Genomic DNA, 22,926 nt, shown 5'->3' with positions numbered 1-22,926 from the left:
TCCAGATCTGGTATCGCCGTCGCCGCCCCTGCTCCTCCGGTGAAGACGCCGCCTGTCGCGACTTCGTCTGTCAACAACACGGCAGCGTCTGTCCCCCTCCCCTCGCCTCTCTTCCCAATCTCCGCCGACATTGCAGACTTGAGGCTGTACGGCCCCGACGTCGCCAGCGGCCGACGAAGACGGCGATGATGAAGAGGGAGTTCACGTTCACCAGGCCGTCCAGGGCGGTCACATGGACGCTCGTGGTGGCAACCGCCGCGCCGCCGCCGGATCTGCGGTATTGACAATGTAATGTTCGTAGAAAATACTAATGAACATACTAATGTCCGTCGATATGTTCGTAGAAAAATAAATGAACATAATAATGTTCGTCGATATGTTCATCGGAAAACAAATGAACATACTAATGTTCCCCTATTATATTCATTGACAGATCAGGTCCCAGATTGGAAAGAGAAGAATTTTCGGGATTTGTTCAATGTAATCCTAGAATTCAGTGGATTTGAGTGGCCATATATGCCATTTTTGAATTAAATAAATGTAATAAACCAATATTTAATTACATGAAAAATCAAATCAGGAAATTATATGAACCGTTGATTGGAGTGAGATGAATAGTTTTGATTTGATCTTTATTCTTTATCTAAGGGAGTGGTCTTCATTGAATGCGACCCTATATATATAGACAGAGAGAGAGAGGTGGGCTAAAATAAAAATAGATTTTTTTGCATAAAATAGGAACGGATCTCGGTCCTTTATTTTCCAAGATCCTATGGCTTAAATCATGCCAAAGATTAGCAATAAAACTGATGCCTATTGCATTGGAGGATTTTTTTTGTCATTATAAATAAAACTAATGCCTATAACATATCTTCTCAGATTTGGTAACTTTTATTTCATTAATCTCTTTCCATTTCAATGCATATCTTTTCATTGCTCAAGAATAAAAATATATCTTATGCAAATATTGCTTTTATCATATTTTTTGGAATTCTTCTAAACAGTTACTTCTTACGATATGATTTGCTGGAATTACTAATCACAGATATATTGCATGGATCACGTTATGTTGCAAAACTGAATCGAAAATTATCTTGCATGAATCGCCCGTTGATTCAGCACGAATTTTCATTAGATTTTAATCCGGCTAAGCTCATCTAATCTGAATTTCATGCAATGATTTGTGTGATTCATGCGATTAATGTTTTCATAATTCCCATAATAGTATAATAACATAAATTAGAATGCATTTTACGATTTTTTTTATAGTATTATTTAGGATTTTTTTATTAATTCAGAATGCCTATAGTTATTTGATTGATATGTAGATAACTTCTTTATTTTTTGTCCGTATCATGTTTCATTTGAATTTTGAATCTGCATTATGTCTCATTTTTTTGGAAATACAATTCATATGCATTCTCATTTCTCTCACAAATTATAATGCATTTCCCCTTCTTCTGAGCAAGGTAAGCTGCAATTCACAATATCGATGCAATTGTTAGACGATGATAGGGTTCACACAAAAAAATAGTGATTCAAACACCATAAACACAAGTTAACATCATTTGCGGAAAAGTATACATATTGATTCATGCTTCATCCGCATTGGTTCATTGAATACAAGATATAATTCACCCACATTATTTGGTTCATGCACAACCACCAACTGATTCAAACATATAATTATAGGTTTTAAAAATATTACCAATGGATCATCCTACATTAGGCATGGTTCATACTACACAACAACGGTTCATAATATACACAATGTGGTTCAATTAACCAACTCAAGCTTATTTTACACATCAAAACAACATTTCGCATACTCTCACACCAACACAACCACAAAACATCCCACTGGAACGCTCATACACATCCCAAATATAAACAAAAATAAATAAAATTCCAAAATTATCAAAACAACATTTCACATTCTCCTGTCGAAAATATAAATCGGTGTTTGACTCATAAAATTACAAATCATAAAAAAAATATCCTTTTTATCCAAACCTATCACTACTGATTCATATTGCACGAAATCGGAACACCAAATGAAAACCACAGCCGATCCGAGTGCTCATATCCAATTCGCCATTTTTTTCAACCAAGATACCAAAAAAAAAAAAAACAAACAAAGCACAATATTATAATCTACATATCAGCTCTCTTTGATTTCGAAATCGCCATTATAGATCTGAAATCCTTTACCGCATGTTATTTTTTTTAAATTTTCGTCTGAATTGCCCTCTGAGCTAAAAGTCTGGACAAAAACAAAAAGGCAAAAGCTTGAAGAAAAAAAATTACCTGTCAAACAATCTATCGAACACCTAAAGGGCAGAATGAAGAAACTGATTTCTCACTGCCATAGAGGATAGAGCTTACCAAGAATTCAACACCAATGCCATAAATTTTTTTGGTACCTTTCGTGTGAATCGCCCCCGCCGGAAAGGGATAAAGAGAGTATCTTGGAAAATAAACCCTACACCTTCTAATTCATACCATAAAAAATAATTATTTATTACTTCTCCACAAAATAGATTAGATATGGCAATAATATTCAAAGATTCGTCTGATCTAATCGAATCATTTCAAGTCGCAATTAAATAATACCAGAAATGAATTTCCAATTAAATGGGGCGCTATTTTCGGAGCAAGTTTGGTGAAGATCATCGGCCGATTTTTTTTGGACCAATTTACCCTTATCCGATTAATTAAGTATGATTCACAACCTGTTTTAATTTGAACCGAGCAGTAAGTAATAATCTAATCTGGACTAAGGGGTGTTTTCACCCTAGCCCACCCCAATATATATATATATATATATATATATATATATATATATATATAGGGGTGGGCTACCGTGAGAGCACATTTTAAAATAAGAAATAAGAGCAATTTTTAATATATGAATTTTATGTAGAACACGTATGAATTCGCTATATAAATGTATGAATTGTGAAAAATAAATTTTTGCTACCTTTGAGATTCGAACTCAGGACCATAAATCCATCAAACAGGATTACGAATCAACCGTAGATCTTGATGATCTAAGGGCTGAAAATGATTCTTATTTTATATCTTAAGAAATGCTCTTATTTTAGCCCTCCCCTATATATATATATATATATATATATATATATATATAGGGGAAGGCTAAAATAAGAACGCTTCTTAAAATATAAATTAGGAACCATTTTCAGCCCTTAGATCATCAAGATCTACGGTTGATTCATCACCTATAATGCACGGATTCGCCGGAAAACTATACATTGCAGTATCTGATACGTACAGGGGGCGGGTGCGGGTACGATTCGCGTGGGATTCGCACGGGATTCGCCAGGTGGCGAATCCCCCCAAAAAATTAAAAAAAAAAAAAAGGATTCGCGAATCGGGTGCGCCATCCTCGCGAATCCGGCTGTGGCGAGGGAGGTGGCGATGGCAGCGTTCCGGCTGAGTCGCGGCTGTCGTTCCGAAGAGATATAGGGGAAGGAGGCGATGTTTCCAGTGGATCTCGCCGGAAATTTTGAGGGGGAGAGGCGCCTGCGTTGTGAGGAAAGAGAGAGAGAGAAAAGAGTGGAGGGGTCGTGAGGGGGGGCGCGGCTGCCGACGATTCTCGCTGGAAGGAGGGTGGCGGCATGGTCAATTTCGAGAGAGAGAGATGAGGGAGCAGTAGCAGATAGAGAGATTAGGGAGAGAGGGGCGGCAGGTTGTGCAAAAGAGAGAGAGAAAAGAGAGAGAGGGCGGCGGATTGTGAGGAAAGAGAGAGAGAGAGAGAAAAGAGAGAGAGGGCTGATTCGTGAGTGAAGTGAGTAAAACTTTTGACTTTTAAGTTTTAATAATTGATTTAATTTTAAATGGGCCTAATTATTTTAAATGGGCCTAAATGTATTTCATTTTAAATGGGTTCATTTATTCTAATATAGCCTTTCAAATTTTAGGGAGCTATAATTGATTTTATTTTAAATGGGTTATTTTAATATAGCCTTTTAGATTTTATTCTAATTTTTAAATTTGATAGATTACATATAATAAAATATATAAATATATATGTATTTGATTGATTATATATAATAAAATATATAAATATAATAGACGTATCCTTCACGAATCTCACCCTATAATTTTTGAAAATCCGTATCCCCGCACTCGAACCGTATCGCTCCCGCACCCGCCCCCCCCGCACCTGTGCAATATAGTTCATCACCTTGTTGGATAAATTCATGGTCCTGAGTTCGAATCCCAAAGGTAGCAAAAAATTTTTTTTCGCAATTCATGCCTTTATACAGTTTATTCATGCGTGTTATACATAAAATTCATGCATTTTTGCTGGTTCGTAATTCTTAAAATAAGGGTGGTTTATTGAATAACTGCCCCCTATATATATATATATAGAGGAGAGATCAAATGAAAACATTAACTTATGTGTTAACTAGGAACCAATATGAGCCCTTCATTTTAAAAATCTATGGACAAGATTAATTGATAATAATTAATGTTTAAGACTTAATAACTAATTAAATGTCTTCCCCTTTTTTTGTGGAATCTTTCAATTAACCGTGTGTCCCTTATTTAGTGGGATCATTTAGATCATAATATTAGTTTTATAAATACTATTAATTGTGTAAATTATTTTAATATTTATCTATTTCTCTCTCTCTCTCTCATTTATTTAATAGTTACGGTTAATACTCTCTCTCTCTCTATTATTTCTATTGTTTCATTGTTACAGTTAGTATTAATTAGCACTGAATTGTGCCGAATTTAGCAATTACAAATTGAGTAATTAGCATTTAGTTTAAAAGTAATTATTCATTTCTCCATCTGACCGACGAAAACATAACTAACTAATGTATAAGAAAAAAAAAATATATTCTTGCATCCAAAGCATTTAACGTTTCAATAATTAGCAAAAAAGTTCCAAAGCAAAAATAAAAAGAAATTATAAAAATCCACCGTAAAAATAAATAAAAAAATAATGGTTCTTAATTTTCATGCTTTTGGCAATGTCAACTTAAAACTCATTACTTTCATTTTAGCCCAAAACCGAGCTCTAACTGCATGTAGTATATATAACATATTATTATATTAAATTCACATAAATACAACATTAGAATTTTACTATATAATTTAGAAATGTTAATGATTATTGATTAAAATCTAGAGAATTAGAAAGTATTTAGCACTGAATTGTGACATAATTAACAATTAGAATTCAAGTAATTAGCATTTAGTTTAATAGTAATTATTTGTTTCTCCAAAGTTTGGAGTGACATAATTAACAATTAGAATTCTAGTAATTAGCATTTAGTTTAAAAGTATTTATTTGTTTCTCTGAAGTTTGGAGGCTGCTCGATGGAAACAACACTAACTATTGTATTAAAAAATATTCGACAAAAAAATCCAACATAAAAAACATGATACAAGATCAACCAGTATAAGCACAAATGAATATTTAAGCAATAATATATAATAAAATAAGCATCTACGATTTAATATAAAAGCATAATACGCAAGCAGCCACTTCCAATGCCCAAATGCATTTCAAAACATCAATATCTTAGAACAAATAAAAGCATTGATTTATACCTCAAAAAATATAATTTATCAACTTAGCAAACCAAACGAATGTATTTGTATTTGGGAAGTATTTGTAGCAACAAATGAAATGCTAAATTCATGTTCAACTCTTATATAATGTCGAACTAGATTTAAGCTAGCTAAAGTGGCAACCAATTTCTATAATAAGCAATAATACGCTAAACAATAAGCAATTGATATTCCATTACTAAGCAATACACATATCAAATGGCCTATCTATGAGATGTTTATTTATTTTTTAAGAAAATAAAATGCTTATTAAATCAATCAAATTCGTGATAGATGGTGTTGTATTCTATATCACAATATATTAAGGCAATTACCTAGTGTATCCCAAGGTGGATTACGTGGAATATTTGGATGATTTGAATTTCCGAATCACATAATATCCGCATCATTATCTGCATTAATATATTTAGTCGATTAATATAGCATAATCTTTGAAATATTTTATTTGATCTGAACCGTTCAATTAGTGTAAATCTAGGATCTAAAATGGTTCCTAGGTAACACATAAGAGTTGGTTTATATTATAACCCTTCCCTTAGAACAGAGAACCATTTTAAACCATTCGATCATCAAGATCTACGGTGGATGCATCATCTTGGTGGATGAATGCAGATTCTGGGTTCGAATCCTGAAGGGAGCAAAAAATTTATTATTTTTCGGATGCATTAAATTTAATAGCGAATGCATTAATTTATATAGTAGATGCATTGATTTTAATGGTTCTTATGTTCTCACGATAAGTGTGGTTCTCACTATAACCGCACCATATATATATATATATATATATATATATATATATATATATATATATATATAGGGAAGGGCTAAAATAAGAACATTTCTTAAGATATAAAATAAGAATCATTTTTAGCCCTTAGATCATCAAGATCTACGGTTGATTCGTAATCCTATTGGATGGATTTATGGTCCTGAGTTTGAATCCCAAAGGTAGCAAAAATTTATTTTTCACAATTCATACCTTTATACAGCGAATTCATACATATTCTACATAAAATTCATACATTAAAAATTGCTCTTATTTCTTATTTTAAGATGTGCTCTCATGGTAGCCCACCCCTATATATATATATATATATATATATATATATATATATATATATATATAGGCCAAGGTTCAATGAAGAATGCCTAAATGTAAGAAAGAAGAGAGAAGTAATCTCATCCGTTGATCTTATATAATCTAACGGACATGATTTGTTCACGCTATGTTCAACGGATTTTTTCGTTGAACATATGGGGGGTCGAAACCCAGAACCCCCAAAAATATTGTATATGTTCACGAATGTTCAACGAAAAAATTCGTTGAACATGGCGTGAACAAATCATGTCCGTTAGATTAGATAAGATCAATGGATGAAATTACTTCTCTCTTCTTTCTTACATTTAGGCCTTTTTCATTGAACCTAATATATATATATATATATAAATGGGTCACATTATACTAGCAAGAACGCAATCTCCAATTTATATAGATTTCTTCAAAATGACCAAATGTGTTTTTCTCTATTGCATAGTTTTAAACACACTAATCTAACAAATCAATTCACACAAAATCATTAAATTTAATCAAGTACCAATATAGATGTAATTGTTCAATACCCTATATTAATAAAAACTTGGCCAATTAAGTCAAACTTGATTAATTATTTTAATCAAAATAATTAAATACTTTATAAATTGATTTGATAAAAATTTCTAAATATACAAAAGTAATAAACCCAACATAAGAAAATTATAATCTTTATTTTTGCCCAACATAATTAAGCAAAAAAAAAAGATTATAATTTTCTTATGTTGTATTATTATGTTTTTTCACGTTAATTTTGTTACTCATACCTGTAGCATTAGAGGTTTCAGATTTTTCTCGAAAAAAATAAAATAAATTATTTACTAAAATTATTCTAAATATAGAAAGTTGAAAGAATGAAAAACTGAAGTTTCTATTTAAAACAATCCGTAATCGTTATTTAAAGCAATCCGTAATCGTTAAATTTCAGAAAATATAAAAAGTTCGTATATTTACAGGCTAATAACCCATATCTATAAAAAGTTCGTATATTTATATATAAATATAAATATAGATATAAAAGGTTTGTATATTTACAGGCTAATAACCCTATAAATATAAATATAGATATAAATATAGAAAATATAAAAAGTTCGTATATTTATATTGATATAAATATAGATATATAAAAAGTTCGTATATTTTGTTGTCGAGGCTAAAAATAAAAGTCATATTAAATTTCAGAAAATATAAAAAGTTCGTATATTTACATGCTAATAACCCTATAAATATAAATATAGATATAGATTAGTAATATAAACAAGACTTGTTTGTGGTACAAAGCAGGTTCCTCCATAGCAATCAATCAACGTGAGTTATTTTATTCCAACTACGAGGGTGATTTCATAGCCCCTATTTTATTCCAACTACGAGGGTAACTCAAAAAAAGAAAACTTGACATATAAATAAGGGTGATTTCATACATAGCCCATATTTTACTCTTTGTAGCCCCTTATTTATAAAATTAATAAAAATATTGGCATTGTAATACCCCGTTTTTCCCTAGCTAAGTTTAGATTAATTTTGAACTTAGAAGTTAAGATGATTCACGCCAAAAAAAAAAAGAAAAAAGAAAAACTAAAATTATTTTAATTCCAACAAAAATGATTTACAAAAGAATATTTGTAAATTTAGTTATTTAAATTCTTATGCATTGCATATTTATTTAAATCAAGTATTGAGCATTGAGTATTTATCAAGATATTTATTTAGCGAACCCTGAGAAAATTCTACAGTTCCAATGATTCAACCATGAGAGATTTTAATTGTCAAATCATCCCTTCAATTTATTCACACTCATTATCTGCCATACCCTTTTCTCTTACTCTCCCTAAATCAAGTACATAAAGTAACTTTTCCAATAAGCTGTTGGCCATGCCTTCTCCACGAAGCCATACATTTTACAAAGCTAAAGTTTAGCCAAAGTCCCATCCTCCACCTTTCCTCCCACTTTCAGCAGGCCTAGCTATGCTTTCCATTACACCCAACTTTAGATTTTGCAGCTTCTAGTATACGTAAGGTACTTCAGCCAAGTTCCTATATTCTCCATTCATAATTCCCACAGTTCATTCTGAGGAGCTCATATTTTTAAAAACAGTCAAGCAGTTTCATAGCTTCAATAGCCAAGCAATTTCATATCTTTGAACAGAACATCCCCAAGGTTTCATTTTGAACTCTTTTACTTGTTTCATATTTCTATGTGATTAAAGCATTATATACCTATATCAGCAAATCATACAAATAGCAGCTCATTCTTCCATCATGTTTCATATATACACATGTTTACATAATATGTATATATACATCACTGTATAAGAATAAGAAGAAAGAAAAATCGAGTCTTTTAAAGCCTTGTTTTCCTTCGATTTGAACCTTGCTGTGTTGAGTCGGGTCGTTACTTCTGTGTGTGAGAGTCGAGTCAGGGCAGGGCAGAGAGTCGACGGCGGTGGCTCGGTACCACTGTCCGTCCGATCGGGAATAGGGAGCCGACGGGCGGCGATTGTGGCTTGTTGCTGCTCGCCGATCTGTTGCAGGGAGTCGGCGGCGACAATTGTCGTTGCCTTAGGACAGTGAGAGAGATGAGATGTCGGAGGTGCCGCTTGACACACGAGCGACGACTGTTTTGCTACGGTCGCCGGAGTTGCTGCAATTTGTGGAAAGAATCGGAGGAGGGAGTTAGGGGTTCTGGAGTGGGTCGAGTCTTGTGAGACAAGGGAGAAGAGGCGGCGACCAGCTGCTGGTCGTGGCAGCCGGAGTTCAGTGAGGGAAAACGGCGAGGCGGCTTATCGCTGTTGATTCGCCGGAGATGAAAGAGAAGAAGGAGGGGAGGACGTGTCTTGATCTGTGTGTGTTTGTTAGTGTGTGTCCGTGTGGGTGTGAGTGGAAGAGAGAGGACGAGGGTGCCAGAGGGGCTGTGCTCTCGCCGGAGGTGAAGGCGGCGCTTCGCCAAAGAAGGAGGGAGGGGCGCCACTTGAGAGTGACTGGTGAGTGTGTGCGTGTGTAGGGATGGCAACGGGCCGAATCTGGACCGGATCTCATCAATACCAGATCTAGGTCCGTTTTCATCTATCAGATCCAGATCCGCGGATCTAAAAATTTTGGATCCAGATCCAGATCCGCGGATCCGCGGGTCCAGATCCATGGATCCTAGAAATTAAAATGCAGAGAAACCCAGAAATTAAAATGCAAAGAAATTAAAATGCAGAGAATTCTGGATCCAAATCTCGCCATTTGTGTTGTTACAGAAACCCATAGGGAGACCGGAGTGAGGCGGCGGACGACGGGCTGGAGAGGCCGAGAGGGAGATGGGAGTGGCTGAGGAGTGAGGCGGCGGGCTGGAGAGGGAGATCGGAGATGGGCAGCGCAGAGTCGCACGAACTGGAGAGGGAATGTTGCAGCTGCTGCTGTCCCCACCTTCACCAGTGGCGGGCGGGCGACTGGAGAGAGAGACCAGAGTGAGGCGGCGGGCGGCGGGCTGGAGAGGCCGAGATGGAGATGGGAGTGGCTGAGGAGAGAGGAGGCGGCGGGAGAGGAAGTAGGAACCGAGAGATGTTTGAGGGGAAAATTAGAATTGGAAACTAGGGTTTTCAAAGTTAATCTAATTTTTCTATTATTTTTAATTTTTAATATATCTAATATTAATAATAAAATAAATATAAAAAATAAATAATATATTTTAAATAAAATCGGGTCCACGGGTCGGATCTGGGTCGGATCCGAATCTCAAATTTTCAGATCCAGATCCAGATCCGTTTTAGAAATTGAGATCTAGATCCGGATCCAGATCCGTGGATCCAAAAAATTGAGATCCAGATCCGTAAAATTGGATCTGGATCCACGGATCTGGACCGGGTCTAGGATCCATTGCCATCCCTATGCGTGTGTTAGGTGTTTTGAAGAGAATGGTTAGGTGTTGGGCTCTGTCATGGGCCAACTCAATTCTCTATTGGGCCTATTTTTATTTAAGTTGTTGGGCTGCAGTTGTTATTTAAATCATGGGCTGAGTTTATTTAAAGTATTGGGCCTTTGTTTATTTATTTATGTGGGCTGTGAATTTTTAAGAAGTTGGCCCTTACATTTAATTATTTTGGGCAGTCCACATTTTAATTAATTTGACTATCACTAGTTGATTAATTTTTTTTAAAAACAAATTGCATAATAATATTTTATTATTGTTATGTGCACATTTTAAGTAGTTGCTTATCATATGTTTTAAGCATGACATGAAATTTGCATTTGCATAATGCATAAAAGTATTTATGATTTAAAGAAAATCGAGTAGGGATATTGTTGGTGTCCTTGACTCAAGAAAGTTATTAAATTTTGAGAACTCGGCGTGATGAATCAAAGAATTTCTAGCACTTCCACTATGACTTAAGATTAGATTGAGGAGACCTATTAAGAATAGAATTTCTTGTAGGCTTTATGGACCAAGGGGATTAGCGTTGCTTTTCCGAGACGAGTTTGTGTGATTTTGAATCTTCAGGCTTTGCCTAACCAGGTGGGCTTACTTTTCAAATGTATAAAGTATGATTGAGTTATTAAGCTCTAAATATTTCAATGAAATGCAGACTATTTATTTAATGCAATGCAAACCGTTTATCCAATAAAATGTTTATGTGCACTCTGCTCTGTTTAAGGCTCGCAAAGTTAATCAATTGAGGTTCTCTTATGACCTAACACGTTGTCTGAGAATCGTGTACACATGCTAGCTGACCTGGTGGGTTGATCTCCATCGGGCACTGGCCAGAGGCGTTATAAGGGTGCTTGCTGGATGTGTCCCGAAGCATGTAATGTAAGGGCCTGCCTGGGTAGCGTCCCGAGGTCAATTCAACTTGTCTGAATTACGTCCTCAGGGCAAGTGCAATGGGAGATATGGATCCGTCGGTGGCTAAAAGGTCCGGGATCACAGCGAGTAACAGAAATGGAGTGTGACATGTGCGCACAAATGAAAGAAATTATTTTAACATGCTTAGAAGTTATTTCACTTTAAAACCTTCTAAGTTATGTCAAGTATGATTGGATAAACTGTCCTTACGAAAATATGAAATGTTTATGAAAATGCATGCCCACTGAGTACATTAGTACTTAGCCCAAAAATACTTTCAAATGTTTTCAGGTTGATTGGCCGGTGCTGACGGGACGGAGTTGAGGCTAGGGTTAATTTCCTATGTTAGACTTCCGTTGTAGCAATTACTCATATCCGTCTTTTGTTTTCCCAACTTAAGACCTTCATGTTAAATTTCAAATGATATACCTGACCGAGCTTAGACTCTTCACTACCAAATTTATGCTAATGAATGTCGGTTGTCAGAAGCATGAAACAAAACTTGTGATCCAAAGGGGCATAACCCGACTTTCTATCTTATTTCAGTTTTAACAAGGTTTTTCCTTTGTTTATTTCTATGAATTAGTTGCACCTCGATTATATTTATTCATTCAAGAATTGGGGTGTGACAGACATGCTTCCTATTTTATCCCTATAGCCTCTGATCAAAATTTTAATAAATAAAACGTAAAAATTATTTTTCAATCTTTTCATAGCCTCCAAAGCTTCATCTCCATCTTCTATGACTTTATGGCAATCCACGATGGTGCCCTTCTTCACCAAATTATTAACCTTTTTGGAATTTAGATTTGTGAAAGCCCTAATCTCCTTAATCATCTAAATCTTTAATGAATCGTCGAATTTTTCCAATTTCACATTAAACTCATCTTCTTTGTGGTAGCGATAGGGGCGGCCGGATAGACGGCGACAAAAGCGATTGCGTGAAAGTGTCGGAGGCGACGGGGGAATCAATTGAGACTCATTTTATGATGAAATTAATATATGTTAAAACATGTTAGTATCATAATGCAGAGAATAAAGAGAAGCTAGATGATTGTTGTTGTATTTCTTGTTATTTCTTACTGATACACTTCTCCCATTTATAGTGTTTGATGGGAGATGATATTCAATATTGCTGATACAAAGTCATAAGGATCCCTTTGATTAAGGGATCCTTAGTTTTCTTTTGATCTACCTTTGGAGTTAATACTTGCTGCTTTTACTGACTTTGGTATCTTATTCTCAACACTCCCCCTCAAGTTGAGTGACGGGATTTCCGATACTCAACTTGGAAAGAACTTCTGAAAAACTTTTGAAGTCCACAGCCTTGGTTAGGATATCAGCGAGCTGATCTTCAGACCTCACAAACGGGAGCTCCACAATCTTTTCTTCAATCTTCTCCTTGATAAAGTGCCTATCCACTTCGACATGTTTAGTTCTATCATGTTGAACTGGGTTCTCGGATATGCTGATGGCAGCCTTGTTGTCGCAGTACAATTTGCACGTCTTTGTTGGGTGAAGGCCTAATTCCATCAACAATCTTCTTAGCCAAAGGACTTCAGTTAACCCACTCTTGATCCCTCTGAATTCTGATTCTGCACTTGAGAGAGCAACCACCTTTTGTTTCTTGCTTCTCCATGAGACAAGATTTCCTCCCACAGATGCAAAGTATCCAGCTGTTGACTTTCTGTCATTCGGGTTTCCTGCCCAGTCAGCATCGGTGTAAGCTTGTATCTCAAGGTGTCCAGCCTTTTTGAACAGCACTCCATAGTCAAAAGTCTTCTTCAAATATCTCACAATTCTGAGCGCAGCTTCCATGTGGTCAGCCTGTGGTTGGTGCATGAATTGACTAACAACACCAACAGCATAAGCAATGTCAGGTCGAGTATGGGAAAGGTAGATTAGTTTCCCTACCAGACGCTGATATTGTCCTTGATCGGCTAACTGAGCTCCTTCCACAATTTGCAGCCCATGATTTACGATAATAGGAGTTTCTGCTGGCTTGCAATCTAGCATCCCAGTTTCAGCTAGGAGATCTAGAGTATACTTCTTCTGGTTGATGAAGATCCCCTTCTTTGATCTGAGAACTTCAATTCCGAGGAAGTATTTTAGTTTTCCTAAGTCCTTCATTTCGAACTCTTTGAACAAGCTTTCTTTCAACTTTTGAATCTCCTCTGTGTCATCCCCTGTTATAATCATATCATCAACATAAATGACCAAACAAGAGATCAGATCACCTCGTTTCTTTAAGAATAAAGTGTGATCTGAGTTGCTTTGCTGGTACCCAAACTTCTTCATGGCTGCGGTGAATCTTCCAAACCAAGCTCTGGGAGACTACTTGAGCCCATATAAGGTTTTCTTCAACTTGCAGACTTCTCCCTCTCCAAAATCTCCTGAAAAACCTTGAGGCACCTCCATGTAGACTTCTCTCTTCTTCAAGCTCTCCATGAAGGAAAGCATTTGTAACATCGAACTGATGAAGATCCCAGTCCTTATTAGCAGCAATTGAGAGGAGCACTCTGACAGTGTTCATCTTTGCAACAGGTGAGAAGGTCTCCTCGTAGTCGATCCCATACATCTGTGTGTATCCTTTTGCGACCAATCGAGCCTTGTAACGCTCAATAGATCCATCCGGTCTCCTTTTGATTGTGAAGACCCATTTGCATCCTACCGTTTTTTTCCCCTTTGGTAGTCTACACTTCTTCCATGTATGGTTTCGATTCAGTGCACTTATTTCTTTCTTCATGGCATCTCTCCAATGTGGAATCTTTAAGGCCTGTTCCGCATTCTTTGGGATCTCTTCGTCATACAAAGCTACTTCATAGGCAGCGGCAGTTTTGGATAGGTTCCCTTTGGCGATACCCCCAATAGAATACCGAGAGTTCTTCCCAAACTTTTCTGGTGAATAACGTTTAGGAGGAATTCCTCGAGTACTTCTAGAGGGTAACACATATCTCCCCTTGTCTGCACCCATGGTATGCTCCTCCTGTACTTCCTGTTCTTCTTCTTCAACCACTTGAGAAACAGGATCAGTAGAACCCAAAATCATAGTAATAGGTTCAGAATCTCTTACCTCAGATATCAGTGGCGAAGAAGATATTTGGGGCGGCGGTGGATTGGATTGCTCAGATGTGGATGAAGTAAGCTCGGTGGCTAGGTTAACCTTTTCTGTTGGATCTGCTTCCGGGACTGGCATTGGTAACCAACTTAACAAGTCGATCTCACTCTCACTCTCCCCCTGACTGGTAAGGTGGTTATCGTAAAAATACTCAGTTTCAAGGAAATCACAGTTCATGGTGGTGATGATTTGACGGGTTTTGGAATTGTAACACCTATATCCTTTTTGATTAACTCCATATCCTACAAACACACACTTGACTGCACAAGGAGAGAGTTTGGTGCGTTCATGTTTAGGAATGTGAACGAAAACAGAGCACCCAAAGACCCGTGGTTGAAGTGTAAGGGCAAGAGGTATGGAGGCCAGAGTAGACAATTTCTGTAATGGTGTTTGAAGTTTAAGAGTCCTAGTAGGGAGACGGTTAATAAGGTAAGCCGAGGTTGCCACGGCCTCGGGCCAAAACGAGGAGGGAACATGAGACCCAATCATCATAGAACGAGTCATTTCAAGTAAAATTCGGTTTTTTCTTTCGGCAACTCCGTTTTGTTCAGGAGTGTGGGGGCAAGTAGTTTGATGAATAATCCCTTTTGTTTGACAAAATATTTTCATGGAATTATTAACAAATTCCCCTCCATTATCAGTTCTAAGGGTTTGGATGTTTTTCTGAAACTGAGTTTGAACCATAGTACGGAAATGATTAAATTTTTCAAAAACTTCAGATTTGTGTTTTAAAAAATATACCCATGTCATCCTAGTGCAATCATCAATAAATAACAGAAAATATTTAAAACCTTGTCCCCCTACCACGGGTGAAGGACCCCAAACATCGGAATGAACAAGAGAAAATATGGAGTTTACTTGTGTGTCATTAGGCTTAAAAGATTTTCGGTGGCTTTTAGCTAAAATACAAGTTTCACAAGATAAATTCTCATCATTTTTTATTAATTTAGGAAATAAAAGCTTAAGATACCCCATGGATGGATGCCCTAACCGACGGTGCCAAAGCCAGGCTTCCCGGTCAGCAGTTCCGTGAGCCAGCATCACCTTGCCTTGTTGAGCTATCTCATCCACATAGTACAATCCATCCCGCTCAGTGCCACGCCCAATAATCTCCCGCGTCCTGATATCCTGAAGTAAACAGAAGTGAGGATGCATTAGCATGGTACAATTGAGTTCTTTAGTAACATGACTAATTGACAACAACTTATGAGATAGGGACGGAACATATAGACAATTGGATAATCGCAAGGTTGGGGAGATTTCTATAGTTCCGGCCCCTTCTACTTGAGTTAAGTCACCATTAGCAGTTTGTACATGAGTTCTAAAGGATTTTGATGACTCAAGTATATCTGATTTGTCAAAAGTCATAGTGTCTGTAGCTCCACAATCAAAAATCCAATTTGTTTTTCTACTGACTTGTTTATTTGACACTTGACATGCGTAGGGGTTATTTTCGAATTTTGACATAGTTTAGGGTCAAAAATTGAGTTGGGCATAACTGTGGGGCTGTTTTTAATAACATGGGGTTCATTCTGGGATTTCCATAAACTTGAGGGACTAGACTCAAAAAAATGGGGTTTCTTTTGTAATTTACGGAAAATAGGGGACTGCAATTGAGATAAGGGAAAAATGGGAGGGTTTGATGGATATTCATCAAACCCTATACCTAAAGTTTCCTCCCTTTGACTGAATGCATGCGCCTCCTTCTCCCTTTGACTGAAATCATACGCCTCCTTCTCTCCCTTTCCTCTCTCGATTCTGCCCCGGCCATCAACGCCGGCAGCGGCGCTAGCAGCCGCCGATCGGCTGCCTCCTCGGCCCTCTCGGCCATCTACGCTGGCAGCCGCGTCTCTAGCCGCCGGTCTGCTGCTTCCTCGGCCATCTCGGCCATCTACGCCGGCAGCCGCATCGCTAGCCGCCGAGCTGCTGAGTTTTCGGCCGTCAACTGATTTTAATTCACCCCAATTTCCTCCAGCCGCGTCAATCGCAGATTGGTCCATACTGCCGATCTCGAGCCTATTAAGCATACTCCGGTAAATTGAGCCGTCGCCTCTTAAGTGCCTCCGCTCACCGGAATCCTCTACAGCGGCGCCGGCGAGGTGGATGTCGGAGCGGCCCAGCTCGACCGTGGAGTAGCCGTCGCCTGCCCACGTGAACTTGCCGCCATGGCCGTCTTTCTTAGGGGAGCTGAGCAGGCCCGAGCCTGACTTGCGGTCCTTGCGCAGCTGAGGGGCGTTGGGCTTGCCGCTGCCGCTGGTTTTGGAAGCTTTCTTCATTTTTGGAATGGCGATGTTGAGCGCCGGCTTCGCCTTCTCTCTCATCGCAATGTGCGGTTTCGTCTCGAATTCGAAACAGTCGCCGGTAAGTATCTTCATTTTGAGATCGGAGAGATTGGAGTTTGTGCTGGAGATTCTCGAGATTTGGGATCGAAACTGTCGTCGGTGAGTTTCTCCACAAACTGATTTGAATTGGCTAGGAATGTTTTGGTTTTGGATTATGAACGATGATGATTCGTTTCTGAGTTCCTATGGTTAAACCTGCTTTGATACCATGTTAAAACATGTTAGTATCATAATGCAGAGAATAAAGAGAAGCTAGATGATTGTTGTTGTATTTCTTGTTATTTCTTACTGATACACTTCTCCCATTTATAGTGTTTGATGGGAGATGATATTCAATATTGCTGATACAAAGTCATAAGGATCCCTTTGATTAAGGGATCCTTAGTTTTCTTTTGACTACCTTTGGAGTTAATACTTGCTGCTTTTACTGACTTTGGTATCTTATTCTCAACAATATAATGCTTTGGTAAACTATGGTTCTCGATCTTGTTGAGATCCATCGTCTATGTATCTTGACAGGAAACATGCATACAATAATTTAAGAAAAGAAAAATTTAGGATTTGCGCTCAAACAAAGTAATTGAACGTTCTCTATCACCGGATTGCTCACCACTCCAGTAATCTATCTTTATGCATTGGAGGAGAGAGAGAGAGATTGTTGTGTTACTATATATGAAGATTTAAGACTGAAATCTAACGTTTTTTTTTTCTTTCTCAGTTTTCCAACATTTGATGTCAATACTTGGAGAAATACAAGCATTCTAAAATCTAACATAAACACTTATATATCTCACTTTTTCTTTGTGGTTTTAATTCAATTGAATATATTTCGACCACAACAATAAAGTTTTAGCACTGAAGAAGCAAGCAATTTGCGGTGGAATCTGAATTGAAAAATACTGATAATTGGTATAGAAAGAGGGGCTGTGTTGGGGGTTGGGGCTATATTTCTTAAGATTTATTATATTAAAATTTTAAAATGATGTTAAAGGGTGAAATGGTAATTATATTAATAATTTTATTATTTTTTTAAATACTTGGCTATAGTGAGTAATATAGTGGCTACGTATAAAATTACCCTATAAATAATTCAAACAAAATTCAGCAATCGGAAAGATAACCATGGCCCAATGTGCCTGGGCCCATGCCCCCAGGCCCATTGTGCCTCCCCATGATTGTATATAAGCATATACGCTGACCCTCAAATCTCTCTCCACCTCTCTCTCTTCTGTGTTATTTCTTTCAACACAAATCGGTATTTTTCTTAAATCCGATCTTTAATCTCTATGTTTTTCTATCAATCCCAATCGGTTTTCGTGAATCCAATCTTTTAGCGATTGTGGTTTTCGTGAATACGATCTTTTAATCTCTGTGTTTTTCTATCAATAGTGAATCCGATCTTTTACGTGAATACGATCTTTTAATCTCTGTGTTTTTCTATCAATAGTGAATCCGATCTTTTAGCGATTGTGGTTTTCGTGAATACGATCTTTTAGTATCCAAACTATAATCTCTCTTTTGTGTAATCTTTTGTGTAATCTCCTATCGTGAAAAATCTTCTCTCTCTGCTTTGAGATCTCTCTTCACTATGTTTTAGCCTGAGATTCTTACTGCATGTTAAATTTAATGAATTTATATCTGTTTTGAGATGTTTTAGCCTGAGATTCTTACTGCGTTCGCAAATGTTTATTCACAATTGATTAGATAGTGATTTTATCCAAACTAAAATAATCTCTCTCCACTTCTCTCTGTAGTTTGATGAATTTACATCGATTTGATCAAATATTTAATTATTTTACAATACTTTATAATTCTGTGATGTATTTTGCACTGTTAGATGATATTTAATTACTTTACAATACTTTATAATTCTGTGATATAATTTGCAACTTTCTTTAGTTTAATGAATTTACATCGATTTTATCAAATATTTAATTATTTTACAATACTTTATAATTCTGTGATGTATTTTGCACTGTTAGATGATATTTAATTACTTTACAATACTTTATAATTCTGTGATATAATTTGCAACTTTCTTTAGTTTAATGAATTTACATCGATTTTATCAAATATTTAATTATTTTACAATACTTTATAATTCTGTGATGTATTTTGCACTGTTAGATGATATTTAATTACTTTACAATACTTTATAATTCTGTGATGTATTTTGCACTGTTAGATGGCTCGAGGACGTCGATCGCCAGATACTGTGCAGAAATGTCACAATAAACTTTTCAAGCTGTATTGTGAGGTGACACGAGCTCGAGATCGGCTTAATACCACGGTGACAGATAGGGATGCTGCTTTGGAACGTTTAAGATCTATGGATCTTTACCTCAAATCTAACCATGAGGTGGATTGGGTTCCTCCTAATTTTAGCTTTTTGAACGAGACATATAAGGTTTACATCGATCGTGATGTTAGTAAGGTCTTCATTGAGATCTTCAAGTCTCGCCATCCCACTTTGAATGTAATAGAAAATGTTAGGTTTGTTTGAGTATTATCATTCTCTAGTTGTTTGGTAATTGAAAATATTAAACTAGGGAAAATATTATGACTCTAGTTGTTTGGAATTGAAGATGTTATTTTGTAGTTGTTTGGTAATTGAAAATATTAAACTAGGGAAAATATTATGACTCTACTCTAGTTGTTTGGGATTGAAAATACTTATTAAACTAGTTTGTAATTGAAAACTAGTATGTCCTCCCGTGTGCACGGCGATTATCGAATTAAGTGATATAATTAAATGAATAAATATAAATATTAAACAGAATTAAAATATAAGAAAATGTGACATAATTAAATTAATAAATGTAAATATTAAATAGAATTAAAATATAAGAAAATGCGATGTACGGCGATTATCGAATTAAGCGACATAATTAAATGAATAAATATAAATATTAAATAGAATTAAAATATAAGAAAATGCAAGTATATTTTAAAAATGAAATAAAATAATCGACATCAATTACTCAATAAAAACGAATTAAGCGATATAATTAAATGAATAAATATAAATATTAAATAGAATTAAAATATAAGAAAATACAAGTATATTTTAAAAGGGTTAATAGCCGGAAAATACACGAACTATTTTGAGATTTGCATATTGCACATGACCTTCAAAATTAGCCCCAGAATACACGACTTTTCAATTTAATCGCAATTTGCACCCGGCGGAAATTCCGACCACTCTTATGTTTGACCGGTGATGACGTGGACACTATTTTAAATTACATGGCATTACGTGTGGCATTTATTACACGGTGGCAAGCCACGCGTTCAAAACGACGCCGTTTTGATAGGGAGAAAAAAAATAAAAAATAAAGAAAAATATTTTGGAATGTTGACAAGGCAATATTGAGAGGAAGACTTGGAGGGCTTTGTGGTGCAGCTTTGATCGCCGTCATCGTCGCCGATTCAATCACCCAGATCCAACGGGCGGATCGCCGTCATCGTCGTCGCCGCCCCACCACCCTCTTCCAACTCCCTAACGCTCGCTCTCCCCATCCAAAACCAGAAAACCCCCGGCTCCGGTGGTGGTCGAGAGGATTGCTGGAGCGAAGGCGCCACCGCCGTCCTAATCGAGGCCTGCGGCGAGAGGTACCTGGAGCTCAGGGTCAGGTACAACGTCGACGCCGCGAGGATTACTTTAAATCCCCCAGTCTTCCCCTTTCAGTAACCCTACTTCAACCTCCCTCCCCTCTGCAACTCTGACATCGACGCCGCAACAGCAGCAGCAGACCGGCGCCTACCTCCCCGGCTTCTCCTTCGCCGCCAACAGACCGACGACGCCGCCCTTCGTCTCTCATTCTGACTCAAAATACGAAAACCCCCAAAAATTCTTCCAATTTCAGAACCCCTCTCCTTAAATCCCTAAATCTCTCTGAAATCCCCTCTCCTTCTGTCACATGTCAATAGCCAACGGCTGCCGCCGTTTCACCCTCGATTCACGGCGAGAATCGCCGCCCTACTCTCAACCGGTGACAATAGCAGGGTGTCGAGATTTGGTGGCTGAGGATTTGGTGCGTTGTGTGTGTGAGTTCTCATGTGTCAGTGTATATATCCTGGAGGAGGGGAGAAAACTCCTTCTTTATATATTAATAAGGGGTTATTGCCAGAAAATACATATACTTTGTCAATTTTCTGGTTTATATCATGACTTTATAATTTGGCCAGAAAATACATCAATTTTCAATTTAATTGCAATTATAACATGACTTTATAGTCTGGCCAGAAAATACACCAAATTTCAATTTATTCTCAATTATAACATGACCTTATTTAGATTATTTTTCATCATAGATGTATTAATATTTATTGTATTTATATTAAATTTTTATGTATAAAATATTTTTAATTGATTGATTAATTTTTATAAAAATTAAGTTAGATGATTAATTATTTCATAATAATAATTTCATAATATATATATATATATGTATGTATTTTTAAGCCATCAATATAATATCTTGTTTGATTTTAATATTCTATTAATATTATATATATATATATAATAAGTATTTATTTATTTAAATTGTGAAATTATAAAATATTAGGACCAATTAAAAAAATTACGTACATATATAATAGAAACTATGTTAAAAAGTGAATAATATTATATATTATTTACATATAGATGTATATTTATCAAATATATAAGTATTTATATATAATATATTGTGAGATGAAAAGAAAATTAAAAATATTTAATGTATTAAACTTGATATTATTATACTAAATTAATTACAAGGTCATGTTATAGTTGAGAATAAATTGAAACTTGGTGTATTTTTTGGCCAAACTATAAAGTCATGTTATAATTGCTATTAAATTGAAAATTGATGTATTTTCTGGCCAAATTATAAGGTCATGATATAAACCAGAAAATTGACAAAGTATATGTATTTTCTGGCAATAACCCCTATTAATAATACGTCCACCCCACGGCTCAAAGCCTTTTTTATACGAAAATATTGTGATGATAATTTTTTTTATTCATCCATGAAAAATTTATCACTTTTATTTATAATAATAAGGTGTATATTATTCCATCACAAATCCACTCACATTTTATTAGATCTCGTGCCGTTCAGGATGTGGCAAAAATTCTATGAACGGAGAGAGTAATTATTTAAAATTTTAAATTATGAAGTGCCAAAAAATCATTATTTATGACTTAAATTAATTAATAAGATAAACATCCCTCCGTCCATGAAAGAACTTCCTAGGAGAGAGTGGCACGAGTTTTAAGAAAAAATATTGTTGAGTGTATTAAGAGTGGATAAAAGATAGTTGAGTGTATTGGGAGTGGTGAAAAGTGTTATAATTAATATTGAGAGTTGTGAAAAGTGAAAAGTAAGAGGATTATAAGTGGTGGGGTATAGTCCAAAAATAGGTAGGAAGTTCTTTTGTGGACGTCCCAAAAAGGAAAGATAGGAATTTCTTTCGTGGACGGATGTAGTATATTTTATTATTCAAATATTACTTTATTTGAAGTTGTGTAAAATAATGAAAATTGTCAACCCAATGAAAATAATATTAAATTTAATAAAAATCATATTACAAAAAATAAATTATAAAGAAAAAAATAGAATTATTATAGCAATAATACAATCTTACATTTTTTTATATATAAATCAATTATTGATACATATTACAATATTCAATTTATTTTTTTATGTAACTAACATTTAAATAATTATTGTACTATATCAATTAACACTAAGATTGTAAATGAGTGCGCAAAACAAAATGAATCAATAATTAATCGGATTTGATATTCAATGAGATATTGATGAAATATTTAAATGTGAATATATTCAAATTCTATATTGAAGTAAAGGCCACGATTTTTTCTAACACCCCATTATATTTATTTCAAGCTCAATTATCAAAGTTGTTCTCAAAACGTTATCATCTTCCTCATCTC

The 22,926-nt window shown here is 35.8% G+C and overlaps 1 long non-coding RNA gene across 1 annotated transcript; it reads left to right on the top strand.

The window, feature by feature from the left end:
• Window positions 1-18,138: 18,138 nt before the first annotated feature.
• Window positions 18,139-19,632, top strand: LOC130997159 (uncharacterized). The gene is made up of 2 exons (XR_009092991.1): window positions 18,139-18,240; window positions 19,171-19,632. It is a non-coding gene; the product is annotated as an uncharacterized LOC130997159 (long non-coding RNA).
• Window positions 19,633-22,926: the final 3,294 nt, after the last annotated feature.

This window comes from Salvia miltiorrhiza, chromosome 1 (genome assembly GCF_028751815.1).
Source record: "Salvia miltiorrhiza cultivar Shanhuang (shh) chromosome 1, IMPLAD_Smil_shh, whole genome shotgun sequence".
Lineage (NCBI taxonomy): Eukaryota > Viridiplantae > Streptophyta > Magnoliopsida > Lamiales > Lamiaceae > Salvia > Salvia miltiorrhiza.
This window is presented reverse-complemented; position numbering and strand designations above follow the sequence as displayed.